General features: G+C 38.5%; 1 protein-coding gene across 2 annotated transcripts in view; it reads left to right on the forward strand.

Annotated features, from left to right (window-relative positions):
- The window catches only part of CSMD1 (CUB and Sushi multiple domains 1), a 1,871,666-nt gene that overhangs the window by 443,491 nt on the left and 1,411,811 nt on the right, over positions 1–16,364 (forward strand). The gene's annotated exons all lie outside the window — the stretch shown is intronic.

The raw sequence follows: 16,364 nt of genomic DNA on the forward strand, positions 1-16,364 counted from the left end.
GGTGCATCTCCTTCCAGCTTGTGATGACTCAGCCAGGTTTGGTCTACTGGTTCCATCGGTACCAGTTCTATAGGTAGACAGCAGAAAACATGCAGTCCAGGTAAGTTGACCAGAGACCAACAGGGAGCAGACAGGCTGCAGTGAACTGGATCCCACATCTTGAGGTCAGAGGACATGGTCTGATTCTCAGTCTGCCTTGTCTTCTGTGTTATATCCTTGTTTCAGCCACAGTCTCTGTGCAGTGGGATCAATGAGCCTCCCTTTCTGGTTTGTGAAGAGGAAAGAGGATAAGATGGCATTGATCTAAAGCAAATTATTAATAATGTGTTCATTGGAATCTGGGTGATGAAGGCACCGAACAGAGCATGACAGCCAGCAGCAGCAAGGGCCTCAGCCTTTGCTGTAAATGCAGAGCCTGCATGCAGGATTTAATTTGTATTTATGGTCTACACCTCCATGTTTTCTGTGGCAGCAATTTCCAAACCTTTGGTGTCAGGGCAACCTGATACTCTGAAAAATGTTCAAGGTTCCTAAATTAGGATTGCCAAATATTTCTTGGGACATACACATAAAAACATCTTTTGTTTATGTGAAATTCTAATATAACTGGGTATCCTGTTTTGTTTCTGTGTGTTTGCTTTTGCTATATCTGCCAACTCTGACCCAAAGAGCTTTTGCTTATGTAATCTTTATGTAACTTTTCAAAAATGAAGACCGAGCCATTCTTGAGTATTTATTCATTAATTTTAAAATAACAGTAATCCATTGGATGTTAATATTAATACCATATTTTTAACAAGTAACACATTGTTCTCTACTTGGAAAAAAAATAACACATTGTTAAGAAAATAGCTTTTTCCAAAGCAAAAGCAATTTTGTAGGAGGTGTGGCATTGATTTATATGTAGACAATGTTCTTACTGCCTGGGTTTCGTAGAAGGCTGATTAGTCATAGCTGCTTTTGCATTTGATCTGTTGTAGTATTATGCACAATAGAGCTTTTGGTAAAAAATACATAGTGCACTCTATAGAAAATGAGAAAAAGGCAGATAGAATGTTAGTATTGCTATGATAGCAGTTCTGATTTCAGAGACTCCCAAAAAGATCTTGAGGACTCCTCGGGCCACCCAGACCATGCTTTGAGAATCATTCCTCTATGGTTTTAACTGATTTTCATGATAGAAAATGCTTTATCTCCTGATCAACTTTCAAATCATCTTTATGAACTATAGTTCTCACATCTGCTATCACAAAGATGATAATATTTCAGGAATAACCATTCTTTAATAAATGCCACAAAGACCCAACAGAAGTCAAAAATGTTCTTTGAAGTATTTTATGTGACTTATCGAACACAAGATCATGGCCTGTCTCAAACACGCAATTCATGACATTTTTGCCCTATGCCTTAGATTCCTTCTTAGAAGGTAGACTATATGTGTGTATGTCCATGTTTGTCTCTCTTATCTGAAACTACAACAATATTTTCATTTTACATGGGATATTTATATCTGTGGTGGGGATCATAATAGTCCCCATGTGTTCCTCATATTCCACGAATCTCTTGGAATAGATGAGACCCTTGAACTGCCTATCTCTGCCTTCCTTCATCTCACTTTCTCTAGTCTTATAAAAATAACTTTTGTTATTGCAATTCATAGATCTCTTTCCAAAAAGGTAGGGATGCAGTAGACTTGATGAGCTATGCATGTTTGGGCTTTATCTCATCATTGAGGATGGAATATCAGTTTGGTTACAAGATCCATGAACTGGCAATGGGTATAATCTATGGATTTTTATCCATGAGGAAATAAAGTCAAAACAAGGACATTGACCAGCCCTATGGTGTGATTTAGAAATCATTTTCAAAAAAAAAAAAAAAAAGAAATCATTTTCAAGAGGGTGACAGTCAGAACCAGGATATAAAATGTTAAACAATTTGAACCCTGCTACCAAATGTAGTGGGGAAATCTCTGGGCTTCTGTGCATGTGTCCCAAAAGCATTTACTTAGTCCCATGCCAACAGTGGAGACTCAAGAATACTAGGATAGCATGGGCAGACGTGGCCAAGGTCACTGCACATCAGAAAGCAAGCACATACTTTAGGTTGCCTTCTCTTCCCTGTAGGCTCTGCTTTTATGGCAAGAAGAGCTCATGGGATCAAAAAGACACAAACTAAGATAAAAGATTAATCTTTCTACCTTCTGACTGTCCAGAACTCATCAGCAGGAAGAGTAGCCATGATCTAGGTGTGTCCAAAGACATTAATATGAAAAATTTCATTATCAATGTACCGAGAGACAAATAGCATATTTTATAAATTTCCACATGATACTACACACCTGGTATTCACATTTTATCTGCTGTTCTTGGATCTATTCTGCAATATGAGACCCTACCAACTTCTTAAGAAAAAAAAAAGCATCTTTGTATGAAGGACAACTTATCTCTCCAAACACCTGCTGCTACAGATAATCTGTGTATTGGAAAAGTGATATCCATTCTTTTTATCTTGACACTGACAACTCACCAACTGTGCAAACAGAATCTGCTGGAAGGGTGGTTAGAGGCTATCGGATGGCCTAATAGTATATTTGGGGAAAAGGCCTAAGTTGGCAGTATAAAAACAGAGAGAAATTTCCAGTCAGATTTTATTGTTTTAGATAAAATGGCAGGAGAAGACTCATATAACAAAATAATGGATGCTTTCTTGTAAAGTTCATTTTTGTTTATAAACGTTAGGCAAAAAAAAAAAAAAAAAAAAAAAAAAAAATCCTGATACTAATGTTTAGTAAAATCGTAATAACTGAAATGGTTAAAATGGCTAATTCTCTTTTGAGAAGCATCTAGTAAGAACTGTGCATGTGCTCAAGTCATCAGGTAACTGATCTTTTTTGGGAAAAGATCTAAAGTGAAAGCAAGTTATGTTATTCTGAAAAACTTCTGGCATATCTCCAGACACACAAGGGAAGGCAAAGACAAATGTGAGATTTTCCAGCTCAGGAGCTCTTAGGAAGACTTTGTAGGCAAGAGTTAGTGGATAGATGATGTCAACAGCTGGGCTAGAGGCCACTCTCTAAAAACCAAGATGGTCTAAACTGAACTAAGCTTTGATCGAGTCTAGTCATCTTCCAGAACAGGTCCACTTGTCCTATGTCTTTGGGAAAGATGAATTTTTCCTCAAATTTATTCTCCAAGGTTATGGTAATTTGATAGAAAATCCATGTTGATTCTTGTAACAAAACCTGTTATTTATAAAATTTGAAAGCAGATTTAAGCGTTTTATTAAGACTAGTTCAATTGAGACTATTATAATAAACCGACTCTTTCTGGTTTCCTATTACTTTAGATTGTTGTTGCTGGATGAGGCTCAGAAAGTTGTGTTTTTATTCCTAAGACTGAAGTTAAGTCGTTGAAACAGACATGACAGGTGCCTATCAATATTTGTGTCAATTGCTTTCCCAATAGAACACAAAATATTTTGATTATTTTACTCGTTACCACTGTCTTTTTCAAGAATGTGTATTCTTGTTTGTACAAAAATTATTGCAAAAAAATTTTCAAGCATTCATTGTGTGATTATTAAGTACTAGGCATTTGGTACTGGGCAAAAACAAGTAAGATGTAGTTCCTCTACTAAGGAGATCCCACTGTTCATGGTAGCAGTCTATGAACATTATTTTGCAAAAGTATTTCCATTATTACTCCATTATTTTGCAAAAGTATTTCCAACATTAAACAGAAAGTGTCATATTAGGCATACTTTGGTGCTTACAAAATATGCTTTAATTTTTTTTAATCTCTCATGTTATCCTAGCATTATCATAGAACAAGTACATGAGAGAGTACTCAGAATTATAAAGTTGGTATTCAAAAATCACAAATGTAATCTCTTAACACCACATTTTTTTCTTTTGTGAGTTTGTTCCCATTTAGCTGCTCTCATTTTGCAAATAATTTTCTGTTTGTAAAGTACATCCCAAAGACAAAGAATAGTCTAGCACAAAGATGTAGTCCCCACCTACCTCTCTCTTGCTGAACAAAACAAGAGCTCCCAGGTACTCTTATGAGTCATAGCAAAGGCAGCAGCCAGGGTGGGTGTTGATTCCATGAAGACTATTTCAAGAGTGATCCAAGGTGCATGACGGGGCCTGGACTCGAGGAATCATAGTGAAAGCCCTGCCAAATCTCATGCATGCCTCCAGGGCCACCTGTGGGAAATGTCAGCTCATTTCCCGTTTGAACTCATTACTACCAAAATGTGATGATGGGATGACAACCTGACTTGCCAGAAGATGCTCAGCATTTCTTTCATTTATGCATCCATCAATTAAAATTTCTAGTTACAAACATGTTTGCTACGATTTATTTTAAACATTCTTGTTTGGAGAAGAGTTAATATTCTTCTACTAAATCAATGAGGCGACTTTGTTCTGAGGACACATCACTATGAGATTGGTCTAATGTCTAATACGTCACCACGGAAGGTGAGAGAAAGCTCTCCTGTTCTTCAGAAGCTCCAGGTGAAGTGATGGGTGACATTCTTCTTAGTGTGAGGTCACAGCTGCCTGATGCCCCCACCACATGCCTTTCCCTTCTTTCTCTCTTCCAGTGCATGATGCTTTTCTTCGAGAGTCAATTCTGAAGTCTGTTTTTTCTCTCTCTCACTTTTTTTTTTCTTGGTCACTTTTCTCACAGAATTATTTTGGAGTTGATTGAAAATTTTGCACTTGACTTATGCTATTTTGTAGAGAACTTGAAGTATTTGACTTGCAGTTTAATTGGCATCTTTATAGGAGACATTGAATGTCTCAATTCAAGCTAAAAAACAAACAACAAACCCTCAAACCTCTCAAGTTGTTCTAAGATTCCATTTGCCCTTGTTTGATGATAACATGGTTTCAAAAATGGTGATGCTAATTTTTACTGTTTGAATGCTTAGAACTCGAACTCATAGTAGCGTTGAAAGAACAGAGTTAGTTATTTTTTAATCAATCATGTTATTTGCATTATGTATCTTACACAATTTTTATTTATTAAATTTTTATATATTGTGGAAGAATTTATTGTTGAAAATGGTAAAAGCACAGCATGTTTTGACTCACTGTTATTTGCTGGATAATTTTTGAAGTAAGGTACCAATGGAATGACGTACAATAATTTAGTTTGGAGCATTTTCAGTCAAGGAGCATATTTGGTTTAAAAAGCAGTGAGTCCATTTGCATATTGCCTCTGAGACAGTTATATGTTTCAACGACAGTGGATGTTTTGTAGATGGCACATATTTTGCTGTATAGTATTAAAAAACAACAACAACAACAACTACTAAGCACTGATGAAATGTGTCACCAAGCTACAGGTTCACAGACGTGTTATCATCTGTGTTGCCCCATCCTAGGCTTGGGGGGCTTTACTAGTGTCATTTCCAATCACAAACATCATCCATTTTCTGTGCAGAAATAGTTGACTGAACACTAGAATATACTTTCTACTACACCATTTGAAAATGAGATACATCTTCCCTTTGCTATCTTCCAGTTCTTAGCAGAGAATAGTGCCTTTTATGCAGCAGGAAGTCAACACAATATGTTTGTGCTTAATGAAAATTTTAGTTTCTGTGTTGCCAAAATTGCTTCTTGAGTGCATACATTTCCATGTTTGATACATCTTTTTAAAATTTTTCTGTAACCACTTCATGGAATCTGGCTTCTTTACATGACAAAAGATAGATGCATACGATTGGATTTCTCTTTCCAATTCAACCCATGGGAGATATTTATTGAAAATATCATTCATTCTAAAAACATGTATGGGGATTAACCATACCAGGAACTACATTTAGTGCTGGAGGTCTGTAATCCAACTTGAGGAGGGAGGAAGAAGTGCTAGCTGAGGAAAGTTCAGGCTTTCCTGGAGCACCGAGGGCCGACCTGAATTAGAAACTGATGTGGTGACTGGTTTCAGAATAATCACTTTTTATTTTATTTTTAAATTTTATTTAAATTTAATTAATTAATATATAGTGTATTATTAGTTTCAGAGTAGTGGTCAGTGATTCATCCATCTTACATCACACCCAGTGCTCATTCCATCACGTTCCCTCCTTAATGCCCATCACCCAGTGACCCCGTCCCCCAACCCTCTCCCTTCCAGTGACCACAAGAGACTCTGAATCGTAGGACTGTGAGACTGAGAAGAGTCACATTTTAAAGACTGAAGAAATACTGCAGAAGGGAAGATGGTCCTAGAAATAACATAATGGAAGGCTTTATGCTAAAGTGGTGTTTCTAAAATGTTGCTTTGTGTAAACCATTTCAATATGCATTATTTTATTTATAACTCATGAGAACCCAGTGAGTGGGTAGAAGGAGGGATCATCAGCTCATTTTCTAAGCAAATCTCTGAGGCTGCCATCATGCAGCCACCTTCAGGGAGACGGCGGGAATCCAGATTTCTGACTTCATTTCTTTCAGCATGCCATTCTTCTGTTCTTTCAGATAACTAATTTTACACATTCTTTCTTTGTGCATGCCTGTGTGTGAGTGAGAACTAGCAAATGCCAGCCAGCACTCCTCCTATAACAGATACTTTTATATACTTTTTTAAAATAAGTTTTTATGCCTTGGCAACCAGTATACATAGTATAAAAATAGGGACTATCAGCTAGAATAAAGAAACAATTCAACAGAAACTAACTCTGATGAAGAAGAAGCTTAAGCTAAATCTGTCCTTTTCTTTTTCTTTTTTTTTTTTTAAAGAAAAAAATGGATACCGTGAAAAAACAGGTACAATTAAATATAAGCATTGATGGTGTATTTGTTTAGATCTTCAATGCTCACATGAGATCATAAATATGACAGTCATTTTTAGTTCATATTTTGAATTAATACGTGGAAGGATCACCACCATTATGAAAAACATCAAAAGATGTATAATGAGGGGCACCTGAGTGGCTCAGTTGGTTCAGGTCAGGTCCTGAGATCAATGCACATGGGATTCTCTGCTCAAGGAGAAGTCTGCTTCTCCCTCTTCTTCTGTCCCTTTCCCTCCACTTGTGTTCTCTGTGCGTCTCAAATAAATATGTTTTTTCTTAAATATGTATAGTGAAAATTATATTGGCCTGCTGTCTTCCACCTAGAGTTTTCAGGCTTTCTATCTATGAGTTTCAAAGCTCTGCAGAGTTGATGAATATCTGTACATTTTACAATCAAACCTGGTCCTCCCTTTTACTTAGTTCTTGTGTGACTTTGGGGTAAGTCCTTAACTTTTCCATTTGCAGTTTTCTTATGAGAAAATGGAGGATAATAATGATCCCCTACTTTGTAGGGTGGTGGTGAAGTACAAGGAGAACACTGGAAGCCGTGCCCTGAACCTTGCAAATACTCAGTGTTTGTTACTATTTCTCCCCTTGTTTCCTCCCCCCATCTCCCCCACCCTCTTGTCGCCTGCCTTCCTCCCTCCTCCCTCACCCAGATTTCCATTCTTATAAATGATGCCTATCAAGATGTTTGGCTTGTACCAGACAAGAATAATTCAATGGACAATTTTTCTTTACAATAAGACCTGAGGGCCTCATTTATCCTAGATAATATTATCTTGGAATTATCTTATCTTCTCTTTATTTATATCTTTTAGATGGAATGGAATGAGAAACATTTCTATATCACATTTATATCATTTATCATTTCCGTATTAGACAAGGAGGAAATAGTCATCAATGAAATCTTTGAAGTAGAATTTTCTTATATAAATGCAAATTTCTCAGGAATACCATACACATGCAAGAGGTATACCATTTGTATAAAATACAAATAATGCATGCTGTATTAATCTTTAATCTTTCTTTTTCCTCCCTATTTCAGCACCACTCCTTGTTCTTTCAGTAATCCCAACTCATTTTCCCACTTCTTGACTTCCTTCTTCTAGAAGTAAATCCCATCTTCTCTTCCCAGCTGTATTTTTGACCTCCCTGACCTCATAACCACAGTTCATAATCTTTTTGTTGCATTTTAACACATGTATAGAAATAACATTTATTTTATTTTGAAGATTTTATTTATTTGAGAAGAGAGAGCACAAGCAGGGGGAGCGGCAGGCAGAGGGAGGGGGAGAAGCAGACTCCCCACTGAGCAGGAAGCTAGATGTGGGGCTCGATCCCAGGACCCTGAGATCATGCCCCGAGCTGAAGGTAGATGCTTAACTGACTGAGCCACCTAGGTGCTCCGATGACAATTTTTTTTTTAAGTGTGCATATTTATTTAACTCTGTTAAGTTGCTTCCATAGATGGCCTTTGTGGAAAGACATAGAGCATAAATAACAAAATAATTTCAGAGGACAGAGGAGCTATCGAATAGCTGCCACAGACCTGATTATAAATCTGTGTGACATAGGTAAAGCAGTGCTCTCTGCTCAAGAGAAATATAGTGAGAGCCACATATGTAAAACAAAATGAAATGATATGAAATAAAAATAAACCACACTTAGAGAAACATGAAATAGATGTGATTAATTTAATAATTTATTTAGCCCAAATGTGCACAAAACAACATTTCAACACATAATCAATAATGAGATATTTTGTATTCTTTCTTTCTGAAGAGCTTGTCGAAATCTGGTGTGTACTTTACATAAATGGACAACATGTTTCAATTCAATCTACAATTTTCAGTGGAAATATGTGATTGATATTTAAAATCCATAAAACAATTAAATTGAAAGATTTGATGCACATAATTCATGTTGTTCCAAACATGCTTTTCCAAAGTTTTCTAAACCCTGAATCAAATATTAGTTGTAAAATTTACATATACATGGATTATAGTTGGATAAAATTGAAAATTCAGTTAGTCACAATTTTAAGGGGTCTAGAGTCATGTGTGGTTAGAAGGTTGAAAAAATGAGAAAAAAATAAACTTAATTTCTCATTGAAACATATGAATAAGAGGGCCTATGTGCCATGACTGAGTTTGCAAATCTGCTTCCCTAACCACCCCACCTGACCATCACCCAGCCCCAGCCAGGGCTCCAAGGGGTTTTTCATGGTTGTAAACTTTGAACTTAGGGACCATCATGTGTTCTTCCTTGACTCCTTTGTTCCCCAGGAGGTCTGCAAAGGCTTAGCTAATTGCTGGAAATGGTATCACGCTCAAGATGTAAAGCAGCCCACAACCAACCTGACTTGCCGTGAATATCAGAGTCACGGTTTTTGATTGACAGTGTGGAATTTCCCTTTGGAGTGAGAGACGGGAAATGGGAGAAAGAACTGGGATGACCTCACTGGCAGACTTGAGAGTGGAAGGGGATGGGGAGAATGAAGATTGGCATCTCCACAGGAAAGGGTGCAGGAGTTGCTATGGTCACTTCCCAGAAACACACGGGAGGACCCAGTTCACTCACAAGTAATGCTCTGAATATGACCAGGGCATAGTCCACCATAACGTGGATTGTGGACCATGAGAAGTTCTTCCACTTAAGAGCATCAGGGGATCAGAATCCACCAGGAACCCGGCAGCAGTTGTGTGGGAGGTCACCAGAAACTATGCCCCATGTGGGCACGAGGGGCTAATGGAGGCTGAGATGGGCACAAACGGTTTCTTAGGGAAAATTAGAAGATGCTATACTCACTGTACTCCAACTTATCTTTACAAAACAAAACTAATAATAATAATAATAATAATAATAATAATAATAATAAAAGTAACTGTTTAAGGAAACTCTGAACATCCACCCTGGCAGGACTTCATGAGAAAAGCCATTCCAATCTCAGATATCATTAATTCTAGGAAGTCACTTCTTATATTCTGACAAATTCTACTCCCATAGCTTGTGTTCGTGGTGCTTGTGTTAGAAAATCCACCCTCCTAAGGGAAAAAGATGAGACTGGCATTTTGGGGAAATCAAACTAAAAGCCGTACCTGCTCTGAAGAAGTGATATTTGTCTGTGGCTTGGTGCCGCCGTCAGGATAGAATCTGGGAATTGGCAGGATCTTGTCTGAAAATCAGTGTCAGAGACTCTCAGTGTTACAGCTGAGCTTTCCCTCTTTGCAGGGGCAGCTCTAGGTAGGACGGTCCGGGCCTAGGAGCTGAGGCTGCGCATGAAGGGAGGAAGTGTTTGCAGTAGTTAAGTTGGAGCTTCATTTGCTCCCTGATTGCTCTACTTCCTTAGGTGTCATGTTCATGTGGTGTGAGTTAGGGGAATGATGTAGACTCTGGGGTGGGGATGGGGGTTTCTAAAGCCTCCCAGCCACAGGGCCCCTTGGCCTCAGACAGAATTACCTGAAGGAAATCTCCAGTAACTGTAGAACTACTGGAGAAGGGGGTCCAAATATCTCCAAGATTCTGACTCACACCTACCAGCAGTGTATATCGTTTCAAGTAAACCAGACACTCCTGGGTTTCAGAAGGGTCTTTGTCTCCTAGGCGTGACCATTCAGATGAAGGTCTATCACAAAAAGGAAGGACCGAGTGACCTCTCAGGAAAGATCCTGTCAAGTTGTAGGAGTCCCTACTTCATGGCCCCACCTGTGTTAATGATTGTGGCTTATTTTATCCTCCCTTGACTTACTAAAACCCAGATTCTTTGCCCACTGACAATGCAGATCCATTAAGGCTTGATGTTTCTGTCTAGTCATTGTTACTTGGAAAAATATCTTTCTCCGGGGTGAAAAATGAAATACCAAAATCATTGACAGTTATCTACAGCAAATGCTCTACGGGAGAGTTGTATGGAACTGAATTCTTGTGAGACTTATTTTTCGGATATTGTCACGTGAAATTCAAAAGCATGGGTAAGATAAGAACGACAATCATGATCTCTCTGCTATTATACTCGCATTTTTATGAATATGGAAACAGGGGTGAGCTAAATGATTTTAACCCTACCATGTTTGCTCTTTCAGATGAAGGTAACAATATAAACCAGAACATCATGGCATAATGTGATTTATTTAGACTTATCTACAAAGAATTTTGAGTGTTGAAGAAGTAGAGAATGCATTCTAGTTTCTTTCTGGACATTCTTTACACTGTTTTGTGATAATCTTTGGTATGATGAAAATCATGCATGGGGAAGAAAATGAATATATATTGGGAGAGAACACAAAGGTGCCTGGAATTCTTTTCCCCATGATCCAAATCTAGAGAATTCCCTCCTGTGAAACCTCAACAACTGTATGTCATACCGTGGAGCTATCCTTGGTTCTAAAAAACAAGGAACCATTCCCTTTCCTGTGGTCATGTGACATGCTATATTAACTATTATAAACTTACTACACATGTATTAATTTTTGTGTACGCATTTGACACCGAGTGTTCATGGAGTAGCAAAACAAGCTCATTCCTATCCTTCAAAGAGCAGATAATTTATTGGGGGAACCCCAATTTTTAAGAGGTAAATGATTTAATGCATTAACATTACAAGGTATCAACCATTATTGAGGTTATAGAGTTCTTTGATAGATAACAATAGGATGAGGAGAGCCAGCACAGATAAATTGGTCTGTATGGATTCTTGGTGTTCAGAAAAATAAGGAAAAAGTAGTCATAGGGAATGTAGACAAAAAACAACAACAACAACTGGATTGTAGTGAGGCAAAGAGAGAGTGGGGTGTTTCTCACTAATAAACAAATGAATAATGTGATTATTTGGTTAATAAATTCTTTGGCTCCTTTGTTATTGGATCTTAGGAATATTTACATGGAGACTTTTAAAGAATAATGACTTTATCTTTAGACCACGTCCACTTATTTTCTATAATTTACTTAGATTTTATTTTGATGTAATAAAGTATCAATGGTATGTTTTTGCCTCAGGAAAGGACATCTGCCTTTTATTTGCTTCCCTCACAGATTCAAAAAATTAGTGTGTGATATAGTTTTTTATGCAGTCCTCTAATTTTAGAGAAACCCAAATTGCTTTATGAAGAGTGTCCTTTGTTCTAAAGACTTAAGCTTTCGTGTTTCTTGCCACCACTATTCACTGCTCTTACAGGGCATTGGATGCTGCTATTTTGTGTCTGTGGGAGTGAGAAATGAAAATGCCAGACTTATGACAACATGATGTATTGAGTCAACCCGCATGAATACCATTAGTGTCATACTCTGTCTTCTTGTCTTGTGGCAAGTTATATTTCCAGTAAAAACATAATACTGTAATTCTGAATGTTTTCACCAGATTTTTGTATGATTTTAGATGTTTAAAAATCCTAATAAGGCTTGCAGTGAGCGATGCAATATTTTCCTTTCTGAAACAGCTTATGTATTAGTTTAATGAAAGTCAATAGTGCATAGAATAGGACTGGAATTTTACAGAAGGTACTTGAAATGCATCGCAACATACAAGTGTCATATATACTCTTAGGATGCAAATAAGCCCCCTACACAATGCAAATTATATGTACCAGGAAATATATATTTTTTTCATTTAACTGTTGTTGAATATATATTTTTATATACTCACTTTAGAACCAGATTTTTTTTTTTTTATGGTGTCCATTTCACTTTGGTTTTGCTAGGCAACTCCTTGAGGCATTGAGATGTCCTTTGTGTTGTATAAAACGGTCTTTTAAGGATAGGCATTTGTACATTGAAAGTTTTATTCCTAAAATATATTCATTCCAATTTATCCAGTTTGAATAACATATTATCCCCTTAGGTATTTAAAATCTCATGCATGCTAAATATATTATAAATATTTGCTATCGACTCTCTGCAAAATGAACATGCTTTAGGATAAAAGAGGGAAGGGAGTTAGAAGTCAATATTTATTAAGCTCTTACTGTGCCACAGTTATTGTTTTGGAAGCATTACCTATGTCTCCAACCAAATTGTCTCAGCTCCGTGAAATAGTCTACTGTGTTCTCATTATGGGGGTGAGGAGATGAGCACTATGGGGGCTTAACAATATAGCCTGTGGTTACACTGACAGTAGGTTTGATGAAACTGATAATTCAAAACCAGGTCTTGCTTGACATTTAAAGGATTTGCAGTGTCCATTATTACATCCATCTAAAATTATGCCATAGCCGATTCCATAATTCATCTATAGAACCTGATCATAATGTTCATTATGCCTCACAAACTAGATGCTTTCTTATATGAATCATTTTCTATGATTTATATGTCGTTTATTTTTTTATTTCATTTAGACAGCCTCCTATATGGGAAAGTGAAAGCATAATCTTAATTTCTGCATTCACAATACAATTCAGAAAAACAGAGATCTGAATAATTAATCTTTCAAATCTTGGACTACATCCGAATACCCTGCATCCTTATCTTTGGTTTTCATTTTTCGTAGTGAAAAGCAATAGCATACTGAATTAATAACTCTTGAGTCATGAGATTCATGTTCATATAAAAATGTTACATTTGTATTCACCCTGTAGCTATGGTAAAGGCAAGAATTTTGCTCTATCTTGCTGAAAATAACCAACATAAATGTAGTTAATAAATACTTCCTGGGTTGATCACCAGCATATTTGCATGAATTTATCCAAATGCAACGGTACCTTGTTGGTGGAGAGACAAGAATTCACAAAGAGTGCAGAGAATGTGTGGGGAGTGGAGGGATCGGGGCTAGTCAGAGAGAAAGATACACCCAGCAGAGGCCCCCAAAACACAGCAGGCATTGCATACTGATTCATGGGCAGGGTTGCATGAGAGGGAATGTCCTTGGCATCATGGGACCATCCAGAGGCTTCCTGCAGAGGCTACAGAACCACTACCCAGGATGGGAGGCAGTGCAAGGGGTTCATGGTGAAGGGGTAGATGGGCTGGGGGATTTGTCAGGTGAGGTCATGGTGCGGGGGGTGGGGGGGTTATCTCATATGACCTCATGCAGCAGCATTTAGAGGAGCCTCCGGACAGAGGGCTTCCTAGGGGCAGCAGCAGCTTGGAGTCTACATTAGTCTGCTCTGTCTGCCATGGCAAAGTCCCACCGACTAGGGTGACACAGAAGAAATGTATTTCTCACAGTTGCAGGCTGGACGTCTGGGATGAAGGTGCTGGCAGGGATGGCTCCTCCTGAGATCTTTGTCCTCAGCTTGCAGGAGACCTTCTTCTCTCTGTGTCTCCACATGGCCTTTGTGCTGGTGTCTCTGTCCAAATCTCTTTAGAAGGATACAAGTCCTATCAGTTGGGTCCCATGCCTTTTCACTTTATTACTTCTCTAAAGATCTTTCGGATGCAAACACATTCTGAGGTACTAGGAGTTAAGACTTCAAGGGGTGGATTTGGAAAGGACACATCTGAGCCCGTAACAGAGTCTTACAACAACAAGGCCCTATCTTATTGATGGTGGTAGCTGTGGGGTGAGGTTTGGCAGGGTGTGCAAAGCAAGCAGGCTCTAAATAGCTTAAATGTGTTACTTTGGGCAATTTTAAAAAATAATCAAATGTGTAAAACTTTGAGTTTGGTGCTCGTGGACTTTGGAGCTAACGGTTGTCAGCCTGCAGTGAAGAAATAAACAACCTCGTGGAGCAGACCCCATTTTGCTCATTTACATGACATTGGGTCAGGGCACATCAGTACCAGCCCCTACCCCCCTGGGACTGCCTCAGCCGGCTTACAACTGGCAAGCTCCCCAAGAAGAAGTAGTTCTCTTTTTATTTGGTTTCTGTTATTGCTATTGTTAAACCATCCCTTCCTTCAGCTCCTGCACATTCATTTGGATATCTTGTCTACGGCGAGTACATCCAGACTTGAATTTAACTGACTTTACCCTTGCTCAATTTTGAATAACTGTATGAAGTTTTCAATAAAACTGTGTATTTCATTAAATTCATCTTTCTAGACATTGTTTTAAATCCAGCTCAGTTATTAACTCCTCTCTGACACCTTCCCCACCTTCCTCAAGCAGAGCATTTCTTATCCTCAGTGGTCCCATAGCATTTGATACTTGTCTGCACGGCCTCACGGCACCCATGACATCGCAGCATAACTACTGTTTATGTGCATGGGTGATTCCCTGAATCTGTGAGCTACGTGTCAGATCAGGGACTGTGGTCTCTACAGACAGTTCCATTTCCTATAACTCAACACATAATAGGTACTCATTAAATGTTATTGAGCTATTGAATGAGTAGAACGAGGAAGCAGCCACCAAACTAAGACATGATGGCAGCCACCCCACAAGTATGTTCCTTCCTAGAGCTTTTGTTGGAAATCACAGTGACAAAGAATAGGGCACAAAATACCATTTGCCTTCTGAGTATGGAAAGCAGTGACTGAAATTGCTTCTTTTTGAGAACAGAAAACTCACGGAAATACAATGTAAATTATTTCTAGTGAGGTTAAAAAGGCTCTAAATCTGCTTCTTGGGTAAGGTTTGGAATGGATCTGCATTCTTCCTGCTTGCTCCGTAAAGAGCTAGCTTGGTTACTGGTCTGGTTCTTTTGGGGGAAGGAAGTAGACTTTTTCTACTGGTACAGATCGAAGTATAATTAACAGCACCTAATCCTGAGAGCCTTGGAGTTTCTACAACAAGTATTCCTGTCATCTCCACATCATATTTTACTAGTAATGGATACTTGTGACCACTACTGATGTACAGTACTGATGCTGTTTTAAGCAGTTGAGTTTTCCCTTTTTATTAAACAGGGCTTATACTAATTTTGCTGTTTAAACACTAAAACCACCCCAAGATATATTAAGGTTGGTTGGGTGAAGTGGCTTCGGTGGCTACATGTTGAGTTGGACTTTGCATCAATTTTTCTGACTCTCTAACTCACAATTTACCCTCCTCGGGAATCCCCACCTGTGCCTGACCTTGACAGCCATCTGGGGTTCTTGTGAAACAAGCAAGTCATCAGGTTTCTCTTCTCATCCAATAGCATGGTGTTATGAATGGAATGTTTGTGTCCAAAAGCCACATGCTGAAGCCCAGTGTAGCTGTATTTTGAAATGAGCCTCTAAAGAAGTAATTAAGGTTAAAGAGGTCCTAGGGGTGGGGCCCTGGTCTGATAGGATTAGTGTCTTTATCAGAGTAGACACCAAGGACCAGCTTCCTCTTTCAGTGTGTGTGTGTGTGTGTGTGTGTCTGCACATGTGTAAGAGAAAGGTCACATGAGGACATAATAGAAGGCATTTAGTTGCCTACAACCCAAGGGGAGAGCCTTCACCTGATATTAGGTCTGTCAGTGCCATGATCTTAGATGTTCCAGCCTCTAGAACCGTGAGAAAATAAATGTCTGTGATCTAAGCTCCCTTCCTCCCCCTGGTGTATGGTATTTTGTTACAGCAGCTGGAGCAGACTAAGACACTTCAGAAAGCTCCAGCCCAAACAAGGGTCTCAGGGGGCTCATGATCACTCCAGTGTAGGAAATTCTTGACCTCAGACCAACATCTGCAGTACCTGGAAACCACTG

Source organism: Vulpes vulpes, chromosome 7 (assembly GCF_048418805.1).
Source record: "Vulpes vulpes isolate BD-2025 chromosome 7, VulVul3, whole genome shotgun sequence".
Lineage (NCBI taxonomy): Eukaryota > Metazoa > Chordata > Mammalia > Carnivora > Canidae > Vulpes > Vulpes vulpes.